Here is an 18,784-nt window from a genome sequence, read left to right on the forward strand (position 1 = left end):
TTTGATTTATGTTATGTCTCTTCACAGAATAAATAAAGGATTTAAAAAAAAAAACCCTCCCACCTCACAGGTACCTCAGTCTAATGTATAACCAAGCAAAATGAGGAAGGAAAACAATAAGAGTAATAAAAGGAACAGTGAAAAAAAAGATGTGCTAAAGTAAAAAAACTAAAAGATAGGGTGGGGTCTCGTGGACTCTCACCACTGTGAATGAAATAAATTTATCAGGTAAGCATAAATTATGTTTTCTTTCCTAAAGGTGGCGAGAGTCCATGATCCATTACTCCTGGGAACTGATACCCAAGTTGTGGAGTCCATAAGTAACAACAGGAAAGGTGGAATCTAAAAAAACAAACATATTTTTTCACTGGAAATTAAATCCACAACCCTAATAAAAAAAATAATCAACAGGCAAAAATAAATCAATTGGAGACAACTGCCTGAAGGACACCCTACCAAAGGCTGCCTCAGAAAAAGCAAGAACATTAAAATGGAAGAAAAAAATGCATAAAGGCCAAATGGCTGACAGGTAAAAAAATGAAACACTGATAAAACATTCTAAAAACATAAGAAGTGTAAACTGGTCTGATAAAATGAACAGAAAGCCATCTAGGTGGAGGCTGACCTGCCTCCAAGAAAAACTATCGCCTAGATTTAGAGTTCTGTGTTAGCCATCCAAACCAGCGTTAGGGGGTCCTAACGCTGGTTTTGGCCGCCCGCTGGTATTTAGAGTCAGTCAGGAAAGGGTCTAACGCTCACTTTCCAGCCACGACTTGTCCATACCGCAGATCCCCTTACATCAATTGTGTATCCTATCTTTTCAATGGGATCTGCCTAACGCTGGTATTTAGAGTCTTGGCTGAAGTGAGCGTTAGAACTCTAACGACAAAGCTCCAGCTGCAGAATAAAGTCAGGAGTTAAGAGCTTTCTGGGCTAACGCCGGTTCATAAAGCTCTTAATTACTGTGCTCTAAAGTACACTAACACCCATAAACTACCTATGTACCCCTAAACCGAGGTCCCCCCCACATCGCCGCCACTATAATTAAATTTTTTAACCCCTAATCTGCCGACCGCACACCGCTGCATCCTACATTATCCCTATGTACCCCTAATCTGCTGCCCCTAACAACGCCGACACCTACATAATATTTATGTAATCAGAAAGTGCGGTGGTATACGGATCAGCAAACCCCTTAAAAAGCGTCAACCTGCTATAAGCAACTGAAGAGGGCGAAGAACCGGCAGTACAGGTACAGTGCTGAGGGTCTCCTGTGCCCTATGTTATATAACACTTATTAAGTTAGTTTGGTCTACGGGCTGACCTGATGCTAGCGTGCCTCACACCTGGCCCAATTTAAGCACTGTTTGATTCAGCCGCCTAGGGTAAGTCCCTGATGCGATCAGGGTGAAGGTAGGGCGGTCTTTTCTCGAGGGCCAGGGTGCTGTGTTACAGCCTGGACTGTATATTGTTTGATACAAGTAAGCCCAGTATAGAGTGTTGCAAGGGGTCTTTTCTATGCATCAAGTTATATAATATACCTTGATACATGTCTATACATGGAAAATAGGCATCAACATGAACGTCCTTTATTCTGTTAAGCTCTAAAAACATACAGGGAGCATACTGTTCTTCTGGAAAGTTATCCTCAGCTGGAACTCTACCCATTTTCTAAGGCTTATACAGAGTTGACGGTTGAATATACATATGAACTGGCTATTGATGGATTATAAATATCAACAAACTTTTCCTTTGTAGCCTTCTTACCTTCTTACCCACTAGGATAAAGAAGAGCAATTTACCTAATAGTGTTTCTGGACATGCTTATGAATCCTTTCTGTTATAAAAGAACGTCTTGTTTGAAGTAACTGTTTTTATTAAGTTGAAAATTGCTGGAAACTAATTTTTAATGATGTTTGTTCTTTTAGAGAAACTCTGAAATATAAGAGCTTTGAGTAAATTCTGTCTACTACAGGTTCAATAGTTAGTAAATAACAACATATTAAAAAAAAAGAGAGAAACACCTGATAGTAGGCAGTTAAAGATTTGATAGATGTTGGCTGCTGAGTATTTAAGAACAAGCTTGATTTAAAAAGGGAAAAGAATTACCCAAATACTGCATACTAATTACATATATATATAATAGGTGTGATATCTAGTTTAGATTAATGACTGTTAAAAGTACCTGAAAATGCTGATATTTCCCACTCTCTCCACAGGAATTATATATTGTATATAGTGTTAAGAGGGATTAAGTGACATGGAAATGTGCTTGTGTTTTTCCTTTTAGTTGCTGCTGCTTAAAATAATTATGTCTATGTCCATAGGTCCAAATTAACCTTTTCCTGAAATACTGTGGGCCTCTTGATTACAGACTATTATTACGCAAAGTTTGAAGTGTATGTATAGCTTGTGATAGTAACATATTTTATGATTCTCTACAGTGACCAGTAACGCAAATAACTCTATAGTCTCTAGGTGCATAGAATCAACTTAAAAATAGTAAGGCGGCATAGCCATAGCCACGAATGATTTCTTCTTTATATATTTCACTATTTATATGCCTTCTGATGAGGCTTAGACCTTCTATAGAATTAAATAATTGACTCACTTTTTTGATTTACAACACACCTACACTTTAATTTTCCCTTTTTCTTTTTCTTTTTTTTTTTCTCTTTCCTTAGTGTGTGTGATTTATCTGTGTGATACACTTAATGGACAAATTTTTGTCCTCCACCGCTTTTTCACCCCTAGCTATGCCACCTAAATCAAAAGACAAAAAGGGACCCAGAGCTAGCTTAAGTTCTCAGGAGGAACCTTTATATTTTGAAAGTAAACAATTATTACAAAGTATGTCAGACTTATTCACGCCACAATTTGCAGAGATTAAAATGGAGATATCCAATCTAACAACAGAAGTCCGCCAATTTTCTGGCCGACTTGACGAGGCAGAGCACAGAATTTCCAACTTAGAGGACTTATTAAATAACCAAGATATAACAGTAGCGGATCATGAAAAAAAAATAGCTACCATGCAAGCCAAGATCGAAGATCTTGAAGACAGATCCAGACGCAATAATCTAAACATAGTAGGCCTGCCTGAAAGCGCTGAGTTTAATGACCTCATACATTTTGCATCAGTTTTACTACCACAATGTGTGGGCTTACAGAACCAACCGCCTATGTTAATAGAAAGAGCACACATGCTAGGAGCAGTTAAGGAGAACCTTTCAGGACCTGCTAGACCCAGACCAATTATAATAAAATTTCTTAACTTCCAAGATAAGACTTTAATAATGCAGAATTATCGTAAAATTCAGGAGTGCAAAATAAATCAACATAAATTACTTTTATTTCAAGATTTCTCTGCAGAAACTTCGGCAAAACGAAGAATCATGGCACCGTTCTGCTCTAAATTTATCAATGCTAAATTACAAGCAAAATTGGTTTATCCAGCAAAAATCATAGTTAAAATCAATGATATCACCCAAATAATTACAGAACCTGAAGCAGCTCAAACACTATGTAAAGAACTTAAACTCAATTAGAATGAATAGAATTCTAGATTTCAGTCTTATCTGTTCTTCTTTAGATTTAAGTATGGTGCTTGGCTGGGATGCTTGTATGAATGTTGTATGTATGAGAAGGGTTTTAGTTTTTTTTTTTTTTTTTTCTCCTCACCCCCCCCCCCCCCCGCCAACCTCGCATTATTTCTTTATGATTTTTCTCAAAGAAGTACAGCGACACATTCTCTTCCTAGCAGAATAATATGAGTATAAATGAACTTAATTTTTTATCCTGGAATGTGGGGGGAATAACATCTCCAATTAAAAGAAAAGCAATTATTAGACACCTAAACTCTCTTAATCCGCAAATAGTTTTCCTACAGGAAACGCACTTAAAACCAGAGGAAGCTACAAAACTAAAATCTAGATGGGTAGGCAATGTAATATACTCACCATATTGTGGCAGGAAAAGGGGAGTGGCGATTTTATTTAATAAGAATTTGCAATGTGATATTCTCTCCCAAATTATAGATCAAGAAGGGAGATATATTATCTTAGAAGTACGGATACATGACCTAAAACTGGTCCTTTGTAACGTTTATGGCCCTAATAAACCCGAAAAAAAAATTTGGGAGAATTTGAAATCTAAGTTAATGTATTATAGTAATCAAGGAATAATTATCGGGGGAGATTTTAATATTGCTCATAGGCCTCGATTAGATAGGTTTAAATGTGTTAACAAATCTGAGTTTGGGAAGAATCGGATCTTGTCCAAATTCATGATGGATCTTGGGCTCTCGGATGTCTGGCGTATACAATTCCCCGATATAAGAGCATTTACATGCGAATCCAAAACATTTAACACTCTTTCCCGTATAGATATGTTTCTGGTATCAGAACCTTTATTAAATCAAGTTATTAAAACAGATATCAGAGATATAATTATTTCTGATCATGCAATCATCTCGTTACGAATCAAAACGGGTGTAAATTCCGGGCCTAACTTTTCTAGACTTTTCTTTCCCTCCTATCTAATAAATAACCTACAATTCACTAACTGGTTGCGAGAGAAATGGAATGAATATAAGAACAACAATATCTCCTTCTGGTTTAAACCAGAAATATTCTGGGAAGCATTTAAGGCGACCATTAGGGGTGAAATAAAAGCATATCTATGTAAGTTAAAAAGAATTTGTAAGGCCCGAGAAACTCAGTTAACAAATCAAATTAGGAACGCCTATGAGGTATATATTAGGGATCCTACTAAACAAACTTGGGATAACTATTCTGAGAAAAAAAATGAAAGGGATCTATATGAAAGGGATCTATATATTAAACATAAGACTACACAAGAAGACTTAAAACTGAGAGCTAGATATCAAGGGAACTATGGGAGATCTGCTAGGTATCTCGCTAATCTAATTAAACATAGACAGAGTAATAGAAGAATTAATAAAATTAGAGTAGCAGGTAAAAATATCACCAACCCAGCGGAAATTAAAGAAGCCTTTTATGAATTTTATAAAGAGATCTATAAGAAAGAGGAAATAAATGATCAAAATAAATTAAATTTCTGGAATAGTCTTAAAATACCCAAGATATCTAGTCAAGAGCTTGAGTTATTAAATGCACCGATTACAATGGAAGAAGTTGCAAAGCAGATTAAGGTGGCTAAAACCTCTAAGGCACCTGGCCCTGACCAATTGCCAATGGAATTATATAAAATTCTTCTGGAACATGTTCCGGAAACCCTGGTGAAGCTGTTCAATTCTTATTACATAGAAAATAAGAAACCATCTAGATATTTTTCGGCATCTTTAATTACCCTCTTACCGAAAAAGAATAAAGATCCAGAAAACATGGCAGCTTATAGGCCTATATCACTATTAAATTGCGACTATAAGATTCTCACATCAATTTTAGCAAATAGATTGAAAAGTTGCATTGGAAATCTGGTCCATGCGGATCAAGTGGGTTTCATGCCAGGTAGAAATGTGTCCAAAATCATACGCCGAGTCTTGACAGTTTTGGATTTTTTCTGGCTAGAAAATAAGGGCAAAACATGTCGAGAAAGATCTAATATGGCCTTAGTGGCGATCGATGCTGAAAAGGCTTTTGATCTCATTAACTGGGATCATCTATTTTGTTCTCTAGCAACTTTTGGTTTTATGGGTAATTTCCTAACAATGATCCATACAATCTATCAAAACCCAATTTCTAATCTATTAATAAATTCTGAACCTTCTCCAGATATTATTTTGGGTAAAGGCACACGACAGGGCTGCCCGCTTTCACCTCTTTTGTTTAACTTGGCGTTAGAGCCTTTTGCGGTGAAAATAAGGCAAGACTTACCAGGGATAACGATTGGTAAAAATAAAATCGTGCTTACTTTATATGCGGATGACTTACTTCTATTTATGAATGAATCAGATCTATCCATACAACATTTTTTAACCATAGCTAAACAATTTGGGTCCTTCGCGGGCTATAGGATCAACCCAGAAAAATCCGAAATCTTATGGTTCACTCAAAATGATACTCCACCGGGTAGATATCCCTTTAAAATGGTAGATTCGATAAATTATCTAGGGATAAAAATTCATAAAGACCCCAATGCATGGTATGATTTGAATTTCACACCGTATTTTCTCAAATACAAACAAGAACTGGACAGGTGGAACTCGCTTCCAATTTCGCTATCTGTGCGAGTTGCCATGATTAAGACTCTCTTCTTCCCCCAGCTTCTCTATTTACTTCAAAATTTGCCGCTTCTGATTAAAAGTAAAGATGTAACCATATTTAATAACCTTACAGCAGGGTTCCTATGGAACCAAAAACGCAGACGGATATCTATACAAAATCTAGCTTTACATACAAATATGGGAGGCTTGGCACTTCCAAATCTCAAATATTATAACTTAGCCATATTAAGTAAATATATTCTTGATTGGATCACGGAAACAGAGTATACAACTAATCTACACCTGGAAATGGAAATTGTATCTCCATTCAGTCTGAGAGCTTTGATTCATTTGGATAAGAGGGAGCTACCTAAATGGCTGGTTAAGATGGGGACTCTGCTGAACCCTATCTTGGCCTGGCATAAATTGTGTCATGAGCTAAGGATTAATTGGAAATCCTCTAAATATCTGCCCATTCAAGGCAACCCTAAATTCCCAGCGGGAATTTCTACTAGGACCTTTAAAGTATGGTTTAATAAAGGATTACAGGATGTGATCCAAATCAGGGATAATAGGTTAGATATAGCTAAGTCGTTTCTGGATCTTCAGAGTGAATTTGGGATCCATAAACATAGCTTCTATGCATACTTGCAATTGAGACACTTGTATGAAGAATTGTGGCAGGACAATAAAACTGATTGGAAGCTTGGAGATATTGATATAATAATTAAAATTTACAGACAAGGTATCAGGTCTATCTCTCCCTTATACAATTTATTGATTCAGAAAGCTGGCCAGGCCCGACTTGAAGTTTTAGCTGAGAAATGGAAAATATATTTCCCCCAGCTTACTTCGCTAGAAATCGAAGATAGTTTTAAAAGAATAGGGAAAACTACTAGTATAATATCTTGGAGAGAATCGCATTGCAAACTTCCTAATTTAATATACGTTACTCCTGCACACCTTAAAAAATGGTATCCTCTTGATAACAATGTTTGTTTGAAGTGTGGGAATTTGAATGCAGATATTATGCATTGCTTCTGGAAATGTCCAATAATCTATCAGTTTTGGAATAAGATAAATTTCTGGTTAGCTCTTAGTTTAGAAGTCCCATATAAGATAGGCCCATTAGAGGTTTTCCTTCTGTGTAAACCCTCGGAAAATAAACATTACAAGACAATCAACACAATTATATTAATTGCCCGTAATACAATTTTATTAAACTGGAAATCTAATAGATTTATATCTTTTCAAAAATACAAATCAGTGGTGGCCAATACAATTATTATAGAACAATATTTTAGTGATCTATTTATAGAAGGGAATTTGAAGAAATACCTGCAAAAATGGCTGGGTATAATAAAATCATATTCCCCTTTAATCCAAGAGCAATTAATCCTGGGTATAAAAAAAACAACTTTTTTTGACATTTTGGTGCAGTTAGGTAGTCTACCACCTGAATGAGCGTAAACTTTTCACAGAAGGTGACTAATCATAAAATACTTGGATATTTGGAATGAGAATGGGGGTGGGAGAAGTGGAGGAATCCTTTTCCCCTTTTTTTTTTGTTTTTGTGTTATGTTTTGTTTTAATTAGTTTGAGTTGGGGGGGGGGGCAGGCTAATACAATAATAAAAAGCACACCAACATCAACCCAATGTTCATTTTTTGTTTCCTTTTCTCTTTTCCTTCCGAGCTATCTGATATAGTATTTGTTAAGTTTTGTTTCAAATTACCGTGCGTGGTAAGATTAATATGTGCATGTAACAAAAAATTTTCTGCTACAGATAATGTCTGGATATTTTGTTGGTTTATAAATAAATAATAATAAAAAAAAAAAAAAAAAAAACCCTAATCTGCCCTCCCTATCGCTGACACCTAACTTCAAGTATTAACCCCTAATCTGCCGACCGGACCTCACTGCTACTATAATAAATGTATTAACCCCTAAAGCTAAGTTTAACCCTAACACCCCCCTAAGTTAAATATAATTTAAATCTAACGAAATAAAATAAATCTTATTAAATAAATAATTCCTATTTAAAGCTAAATACTTACCTGTAAAATAAACTCTAATATAGCTACAATATAAATAATAATTACATTGTAGCTATTTTAGGATTAATATTTATTTTACAGTCAACTTTGTATTTATTTTAACCAGGTACAATAGCTATTAAATAGTTAATAACTATTTAATAGCTACCTCGTTAAAATAATTACAAAATTACCAGTAAAATAAATCCTAACCTAAGTTACAATTAAACCTAACACTACACTATCAATAAATAAATTAAATAAACTACCTACAATTATCTACAATTAAATCAACTAAACTAAATTACAAAAACAAACACTAAATTACAAAAACAAACAAACCCTAAATTACAAAAAATAAAAAAAGATTACAAGAATTTTAAACTAATTACACCTACTCTAAGCCCCCTAAAAAATAACAAAGCCCCCCAAAATAAAAAAATGCCCTACCCTATTCTAAAATAAAAAGTTTACAGCTCTTTTACCTTACCAGCCAATTGAACTTGAATCTGATTTTTCCTACCTTAATTCCGATTGGCTGATATAATCCTATCAGCCAATCGGAATTCGAGGGACGCCATCTTGGATGATGTCCCTTAAAGGAACCTTCATTCGTCGTCTAGTCGTCGGGAGAAGAGGATGTTCCGCGCCGGAGGTCTTGAAGATGGAGCCGCTCCTCGTCGGATGGATGAAGATAGAAGATGACGCTTGGATGAAGATGTTTGCCGGTCCGGATGTCCTCTTCTTGCCGGATAGGATGAAGACTTCGGAGCATCTTCTGGACGGATCGGTGATACCCAACGTGGTGAAGATAAGGTAGGGAGATCTTCAGGGGCTTAGTGTTAGGTTTTTTAAGGGGGGTTTGGGTTAGATTAGGGGTATGTGGGTGGTGGGTTGTAATGTTGGGGGGTATTGTATTTTTTTTTACAGGCAAAAGAGCTGTTTTCTTTGGGGCATGCCCCGCAAAAGGCCCTTTTAAGGGCTGGTAAGGTAAAAGAGCTTTAAACTTTTTATTTTAGAATAGGGTAGGGCATTTTTTTATTTTGGGGGGCTTTGCTATTTTTTTAGGGGGCTTAGAGTAGGTGTAATTAGTTTAAAATTGTTGTAATCGTTTTTTATTTTTTGTAATTTAGTGTAGTTGATTTAATTGTAGATAATTGTAGGTAGTTTATTTAATTAATTTATTGATAGTGTAGTGTTAGGTTTAATTGTAACTTAGGTTAGGATTTATTTTACTGGTAATTTTGTAATTATTTTAACTAGGTAGCTATTAAATAGTTATTAACTATTTAATAACTATTGTACCTGGTTAAAATAAATACAAAGATGCCTGTAAAATAAATATTAATCCTAAAATAGCTACAATGTAATTATTATTTATATTGTAGCTACATTAGGGTTTATTTTACAGGTACGTATTTAGCTTTAAATAGGAATAATTTATTTAATAAGATTTATTTTATTTATTTAGATTTAAATTATATTTAACTTAAGGGGGTGTTAGGGATAGACATAGCTTTAGGGGTTAATACATTTATTATAGTAGCGGTGAGGTCCGGTCGGCAGATTAGGGGTTAATACTTGAAGTTAGGTGTCAGCAATGTTAGGGAGGGCAGATTAGGGGTTAATACTATTTATTATAGGGTTTTTGAGGCGGGAGTGAGGCGGTTTAGGGGTTAATACATTTATTATAGTGGCGGTGAGGTCCGGTCAGCAGATTAGGGGTTAATAAGTGTAGGTAGGTAGCGGCGATGTTGGGGGGGGCAGATTAGGGGTTAATAAATATAATCTAGGTGTCGGTGATGATAGGGGCAGCAGATTAGGGGTACATAGCTATAATGTAGGTTGCGGCGGTGTCCAGAGCGGAAGATTAGGGGTTAAAAGTGTAATGCAGGGGTCAGCGATAGCGGGGGCTTAAGTCTAGGCCAGACTAGGACTAAACCATGAATTTTAGCTCAAACTGCCCCATTGTTTCCTATGGGGGAATTGTGCACGAGCACGTTTTTGAAGCTAGCCGCATCCGTAAGCAACGCTGGTATTGAGAGTTGCAGTGGTGGTAAATATGCCTGTACGCTCCCTTTTTGGAGCCTAACGCAGCCCTTCAGAGAACTCTCAATACCAGCGTTGTTTAAAAGGTGCGGGGGGGGGTAAAACACGCGTAGCTAACGCACCCCTTCTAACGCAAAACTCTAAATCTAGGTGTTAATAAATAAAAAGCTTCAAACAAGAAGCCAAAGAAACAGCAAAAATTATCTGAACTTAATAGAACCAGCAAAAGGAACAAACAAACTAAAAGTTTGCTAGAAAACCGTAGTAGTGTCAACATGACACTACGAAGCTCTAACAGAATCCAAAACATAAAGAGACCATTCGGAATAATAAAGAGGGGGCAACAATGTCCCAACTTATATAGTCAGAAAACATAACCTTATCCTAAAGAAAAATAAGATGAGGAACACAATAAAGAGTAGACACTCTTTAACAGATGAAATAGCTAAATGAAACAAAAAAATTAAAAAAGAAGTTTACTTTCCACCTAATGCATAGGACCAAATGGAGGAATCGGCAACATTTTCAAGACCAAATAAAGGTTCCAAGCTTAAGTCTAGTCTAGGCCAGACTAGGACTAAACCATGAATGTCACAAAGATAATCTTTTTACAGAACATAACAAGGACAGAAAACTGTTCCTTCAAAATAACTGGCGGATAAACCCTTTTTCAAACCAACCTATGAAATTGCAAGAAATCTAAGAATTCAAAAAGAATGCCAAGAAAAAAATTGATTTGTGCACTAATAAATAAAGGCCTTCCAGACCTTTAAACAACAATTCCCTGAGTCACAGACTTACAAGCCGATATAAGAAACTCAATAACTGAATAAATAGTACAAAAGGTTTATGATTCTATCCCCATGCCATCAAGACAAGAGAACTAGAATCCGGATAGAAAGAAGAACCTTAAAATAGAAGGTCTGGATACAAAATAAGCAGGCAAGTATAGAAAATGGACAACACAACCAGATCTGCATACCAAATACTGCAGGAACAAGCTGGAGCAAAACAGAATTACCAAAGCTCTTCCTGACAAATCTTGGCAATCACCCTGCAATAAAAGACCTGAGCAACCACAAACACAGATCAAAGATCTCTGGGCTTAAAACAGAATCTGGGGAAATTGAGATTCAACCGGGAAGCCATCAAAACTATCTCTGGGTGACCCCAAAGATATATAATCTGATAGAGCATAATTAAGAGACCACTCTTCCCGACGGAAGAACTGAAGACTAAGAAAAACTGCTTTTAGCGGAAATCAGACAGCAAAAAGCTTCTGTCTAGGAAAGATATAGAGATACAATCCTCGTAACTGTATGTTCCTCCCTGATGATTGACATAAGATTTAGATGTAACATATTCTAATCCGAAACAGAAAAAAAAAATAGAGGCCAACTCTGAAAGGCCCTGAATAATGCACAGAGTTTTAAAACATCAATAGGTAACCTCAAATTCTGAAGAAACCAAACTCCTTATACCTTCTGAACTCCCCAGACAGCCCCCCCTCCCCCCCCCCCACCATCCTGAAAAAAAACTTAAATCTATAGAGATTACAGACAAAAAAAAACCCGGAATAAAGAGCTAAGAGCTAATAGCTCATCTACCAAGACAGAAACACACTTGTTCTAGAATGTAAATGAGTCCTCAGAGACAACTGAGGCAGGCCCTTGAATCATTAGAAAAAGATACAAGCCGAATAGACTCATATGGAAGTGAGCTAATAGAGACTGTATATTATAACAGGCAAACCCCAGCTTCAACCATCTTTGGTCTGCCAAAGAAAATCTCATAGAAACTGAATCTATAAAACCCACAGAAAAATAACCTTTATCTGAGAAACTATTAAACTATTTGAAAAAATAACTTTCCAACCAGAGAATTACTGCTGTATGGAAAGATGGAACTTGAACCAAGATATCATCCAAGCCAGGAAACACTGAAATACCCTGAGAGCTGATTACAGAAAAGAGGGTTTCCAGAACCTTAGAGAGTTTTAGCCAGAACAAACAGAAGAGCAACAAGCTGAAAAAGCTCGTCCAAAAAAGGAAATCTCAGATGTTCCTAGATATAAGAACATAAAGATTAGCATCCTTAAAATCTATTGAGGACATAAACTGACCTCACAGAAAACTCTGGAATTAGAAATCATGTCAGCAGACAAGATTCTAATTATAATACGCTTCTAGAAAGAACAGCTAAAGAAATACTCTAGCATTAATGAGAGACAACAAAAGAAAGCTTTCGCACATTTAAACAACATAAGAGTTTTAAAAAAATCTCACTAGCAGAATCAAAAGAAAACTACCCAGAAAGATAAAGATCAAGCAACAGTCACCTCAACAATAGATATCACTGTACTGAAAATGTAACTTGCTTCCAAATAAGCCCTCCTAAGGATGGAAATAAACTTCCTATCTAAAGGGACTATAAAGGAAGAACTGTCTTCCAAAGGAATGCTAGAACATATAGCCAGATTAAAAATGCCCTCAACCATTTTGATACTAGCTTCCAAAGTATCAATAATAGAAACCTGAAAACCTTAACTTAGTCCAATTTCTGGAAATAATCTCAGAAACTGCAAAAGGGACAAGAAACACACCAAGGGATTAAACAGCATACAACATTTATATGGTATATGCCCATCTACATTAGGATCATGTAACCTCTAAAATAAATAAGAAATCAAAAATCCTTTAAAAAGAGAATGAAAGTGCATAACATAAAATAAAAGGATGTCAGTAAAATGATCAGAGTAAGACTATTGACCAACAAAGAAAAAAAACCCTCTGAGGACACAGCAACCTCATAACTAGAAATTGAAATTTTAGCAGGCTAGAAATTAGTAGAAAATAAATTCTGAACCGACCTTTTACACTTAGTTGAGAGATACAAGGCCACCAACATTTCAGCACTGTTGTTTGAATGAAGTTCATAATGCCAGGCAAAAGAACATTCTTCCTGTAAGGAACAAACAGAAGGAGCAATAATACCCTTGAAGCAAGAACAATAGTAGTAATGGTCAGAATGTATTCAAATATTAATACATTTGTTGCATAAGATTGTTGAAGGAAATACCTTCGCATATAACAATATAAACATTTAACACTGGTAGTAAAATGTTCAAATGACCCAGCTTCAAAGGCAGATTTAGGGACTGAATTACAAGGCTCCATAACTGCAAAAGAAATAAATAATAATAATAAAGTTAAATAAAAAAACTTACAATTTGAAAATAACACTAATACAAGACAAGTACATTTTGCATCCAGACAGCACACTTGTAAAGTGAGGCACACCAAACTTACATCATATATAAAAGAAAAGGGCACCAAAAAGTATGCACACTATCAGGCCAACGCACGCAGACCCTAAGGCCAGCGTGTGTAAAGAAAGTATGCGCTTAAAAACTAGTATGCGTCAAAATACATGCATGCAAACGCTGAAGCACCAAGAATATGTATGTGCATAAAAAAGACAATGCAGATAAAAAGAAACATACTAACAGTATAAAATAACAACATATATATAACTGTCCCAAGGCTATGTATGTAAATGGTTTACAGAGTGCCAAATAAATAAAAATATAGTACTTACCCAAAAATACTCTGCTACTGGAGGAAACCAGTAGGAATCCTAGACGAGTGCTGAAACATAACAGAAGAACTGGAATAGGAGTATATCGATGAACCAACAGCCAGAGGCAAAGGGCAAGTCCCTGCGATCCCCATAGCAAGGCTTGTAACTAAATCCAGACTGGAGAAATATTTGCCACTTCTAATACTCCAAATGCATACCTCTGACAAGCAATTTATACTCTGAGGGGAAACAGGCCTCAACTTGATCTGAGAGCTCATCTCTCTGAAGAATCAAATGCACATCTTCACCAATCAGCGGCTAGCGCCCAGTAGTCCAATGCTGCTACTGATCCTATCTAGTTATGCTTTTCAACAAAGGATACCAAGAAAACAAAGAAAATTAGAAGTACATTGGAAAGTTGCATGAAACTTTAATGTTATTATTGTCTCCTTTTAATGAAACATATATGGGGCCATTTTTCACTTATTGAATTTCACACCTTAAATGACTTTAAATATCCCAGATAAACCTTTTCAAATTACTAATTAGTACCCAAGAAAAGTTTTAAAATGTAACATTAGTTTTTGGCATGGCCAAAACACACAGAAATTACACCCCGCCCCCCCATATTAAATAACGTTAGGAAGCAACATCACCAAACAGATACAAACTCCACCTCTTCATTCAATTTAAGTTAAAATAAATTAACAATAAATAAAACACATGCCTACTATACCAATAATATGCCTGTTTAAATGTCTTAAATACATCTACACACCTCTCTAGGATTTTGGAGGTTATTGCAGACAACTATACATTGTTAAAAGGGGTTTATCAATATGCAAGCCCTTTAACCGGTAATGTAATCACTACAACCCAAAATTGCCCTTTTGTTTGTCGATAAACCTATGCATTTAGCTTTTGGATTTCTAAATTGCAAGATTAAGAAGGCAAATAAGGATTATGGGTTGTTCTTGGGAGGTAACAATTTCTAGCTTGAGGGGTATTCATGGCAGAAGCATTTTATCATTATGATCACTGGAGAAAAAAAAACATTGAACATTGTTCAGAAAATGTATTAAAATAACAAGTGCAAGATTGTAATCAAACCTATTATTATTAAAAAAAATATGATAAAAATATGGGGCACAATTTTATTGAGTCACCAAAAATGTTTTGTTTAAAAAGATAGATAATCCCTTTATTACCCATTCCCTGGCTTTGCACAAACAACACAGAATTATATTAATACACTTTTTACCTCTGTGATTACCTTGTATCTAAACCTCTACAGACTGTCCCCTTATTTCAGTTCTTTTGACAGACTTGCATTTTAGCCAATCAGTGCTAACTCATAAATAACTCCACGGGTGTGAGCACAATGTTATCTATATGACACACATGAACTAACGCCCTCTAGTTGTAAAAAACATGTCAAAATGCATTCAGATAAGAGGCCGCCGGCCTTCAAGGGCTAAGAAATTAGCATATGAACCTCCTAGGTTTAGTTTTCAACTAAGAATCCCAAGAGAACAAAGCATAATTGATGATAAACGAAAATTGGAAAGTTGTTTAAAATGGCATGCCCTATATGAATCATGAACGTTTATTGTTTACAAAACTGTCCCTTTAAGCATCTCAGCAAGTATGCAGATTTTATTGTACTTTTTTTGCTCACCACATATTGACTTCCTGCTCACCATTTTGTTATGTAGAGCTTTTTGTTTTCCAAGTATGATGTACTGTTTTACCTTAATGGTAAATAAAAATAGGCTTTTTCTTTTTCAAGGAACCCAGTGGGCATGAAGAACAAAAAAATGACTCACTGTTTATTGTGTCTGCACATCTTAAAAATATGTGTGTAGCACAATAGAATAGCATTGAATATGAAGCTAGATAATCTAGACTAACAGGGAAGCATTGGCACTTTCAGAATCAGCAATTAGAGTAATAATGAATCCCTTAAAGGGACAAAAGTAAGAATTATACATTCATGATTTATACTGCGCTCCATGCCATAAGAGCATACTGAGGTAGCCTCAGGAGTTTGGACCAGTCTTGAACACTAGTCTAGGGGCCAGATTATCTAAAGGTCTCTGGTCTTAGAAGGTTCTGTAATAAATCTCACCAGTACTATGAATCCCCTGTTGGAATTATCTAAAGGTCATTTTTACCTTGAAACCAATGTGTATTGCAAAGAGGTGATCCCTGCATTAAAAAATGAAATCTTGAAGTAAAAACACACAGAAAAAAATATATTGTTAAATTGCATTTAAATGTTTAACAAAAAAATTGTATTTTATTAAAAATGTTAAATTTGTGTTGAAATTACGCACGTAGTAGACATTATAATACAACTACACTGCACATTCATAAACACTGAAATTCATGCTGTATTTGTATATATATATATATATACAGAGATATACAAAGTGAGAGAGATATAAACACACACATATATGAATTTATATTTTATATATATATATATATATATATACACATGTCCCTTTAAGAACTTATTTAGGGCCAGATTACATTACCTGTAAAGGGGCAAATTTGCACATTTACGGGTGCACGTTAAATAACCAGCCATTAGTGCGCTAGACTTCATTAAGCAGAGGTCAGATATCTGGTTAATTAAATGTCCCCCAATTTCCCCAAAAATAATGTGTATAGTTCCTTAATAAAAATAAAAAATAGTACCATCTTTATTTTATATTTTTGTAACTGCACAAAGCAGTTTTAAGGGGTTAAAGTGTGCGGATGTGGGGAGTTCGAAAAAAAAAAAAAACAGCACTGAAATGTGCCTTTACATTGCAGTCTATGTGGACTGTGTTATTACTTGAAAGATATATGTATATGCTTATAGATATATATTTATCTGTTAATATGTGTATATACACATGTAAACACATAAATACAAATGTATATATTCATATATATTTAAACTTTGCTGCCCATCGCTGAGTGACTTACCCCCTTTGCTGCACTAGGTCCTCTGCCGTGACTATCGGGATGAGAACGAGGCTCGCGTTCGCATTGTGCTCAACTTCAAATACCGGTGCAAATTTTGCGCTCCACTCTTAATCTAGCCCTTATTGGGGGGGATTCTAACAGACGAGAGTTGCCGAGGACAGGATCAAAAGCTAGAGCTAGTGTCACCTTTCAGCTGCAGGGAAGTGTCAATTATTGCAGGGTCAATTTAAAGTATTAGTTCCATGTAAAATCATATTCATTGCCCAGTTTTCTCAATGCCAAACAATATAAGCATTTATAATTTAGCGTGAACTAGACTGTGATTGTTATTGCACAGTAAGTATTTCGCTAGATTGGTGAATTCTTCCCTGCATGTGCCATCCTTTTTTGAACTTCGACTTGACCTAATCCCATATCAAATGATAAATTTACCATCTGGCTGTGGTCAGACCACTGGAGAACTTCAAAGAGTAGATGTAATAGTGTATACTTGGCCTTGGCATACACACTGTATCTGCTCTGCATTACTAAACAATAACTCCTTTATTCCATGTATCTTTAGCAGATGGAAAGTTAGTGTCTGGTTCCAGACTTTTGGCCCATCTGGAAATTCAGTGATTTTATTAAAAAAAACTGGGTAAAACACTAATGACTAATAACAAAGATTGGTGCTAAAAGTTTTTTTTTGGTTTGTTTGTTTACTTTTTCATGTATGTGAATTAAGCAGCATATTAGGAACTTTAACAGAGAATGTGCAACAATGAACTTCTTTATATATATATATATATATATATATATATATATATATATATATATATATATATATATATATATATATATATATACACAGTATATATAGAGGTATATTATTATTATTATTATTTTTCTGGTATTATCATTGGGACAAACCCTTAAAGGGACACTAAACCCCCCAAAAATATTTAATGATTCAGGTAGAGAATACCATTTTAAGTAATATTCCCATTTACTTCTATTATCTAATTTGCTTCATTCTTTAGATATCCTTTGTTGAAGAAATAGCAATGCACAAGGGTGAGCCAATCACACAAGGCATCTGTGTGCAGCCACCAATCAGCAGCTACTGAGCCTATCTAGATATGCTTTTCAGCATAGGATATCAAGAGAATGAAGCAAATTAGATAATATAAATTAATTAGAAAGTTGTTTAAAATTACATGCTCTTTCTATATCATGAAAGAAAAATTTTGGGTTTCATGACCCTTTAAGGAGACATAAACCACAATTTTTTTTCTTTCAGGATTTAGATAGAGAATACAATTTTAAACAGCTTTCCAATTTACTTCTATTATCAAATTTACCTTAATTTACTTGTTATCCTTTGTTGAAAAACATGAATGTAAGCTCAGGAGTGTGCACCTATATGGTAGATATGTCACAATACCTGTCTAGAAATCTCTTCAACAAAGACTAACATAAGAATGAAGCAAATTAAATAATAGAACTAAATTGGAAACTTGTAAAATTGTATGCTCTGTCTAAACCATGAAATATTTTTTTTGTTTCATGTCCATTTAAACAGTTCAATAATTTAATAATAACATAATTTATGTAAGAACTTACCTGATAAATTCATTTCTTTCATATTAGCAAGAGTCCATGAGCTAGTGACGTATGGGATATACATTCCTACCAGGAGGGGCAAAGTTTCCCAAACCTCAAAATGCCTACAAATACACCCCTCCCCACACCCACAATTCAGTTTAACGAATAGCCAAGAATTGGGGTGATAAGAAAGGAGCGAAAGCATCAAAAATAAGGAATTGGAATAATTGTGCTTTATACAAAAAAATCATAACTACCACAAAAAGGGTGGGTCTCATGGACTCTTGCTAATATGAAAGAAATGAATTTATCAGGTAAGTTCTTACATAAATTATGTTTTCTTTCATGTAATTAGCAAGAGTCCATGAGCTAG

Source organism: Bombina bombina, chromosome 1 (genome assembly GCF_027579735.1).
Source record: "Bombina bombina isolate aBomBom1 chromosome 1, aBomBom1.pri, whole genome shotgun sequence".
In the NCBI taxonomy this organism is placed as follows: Eukaryota; Metazoa; Chordata; class Amphibia; order Anura; family Bombinatoridae; genus Bombina; species Bombina bombina.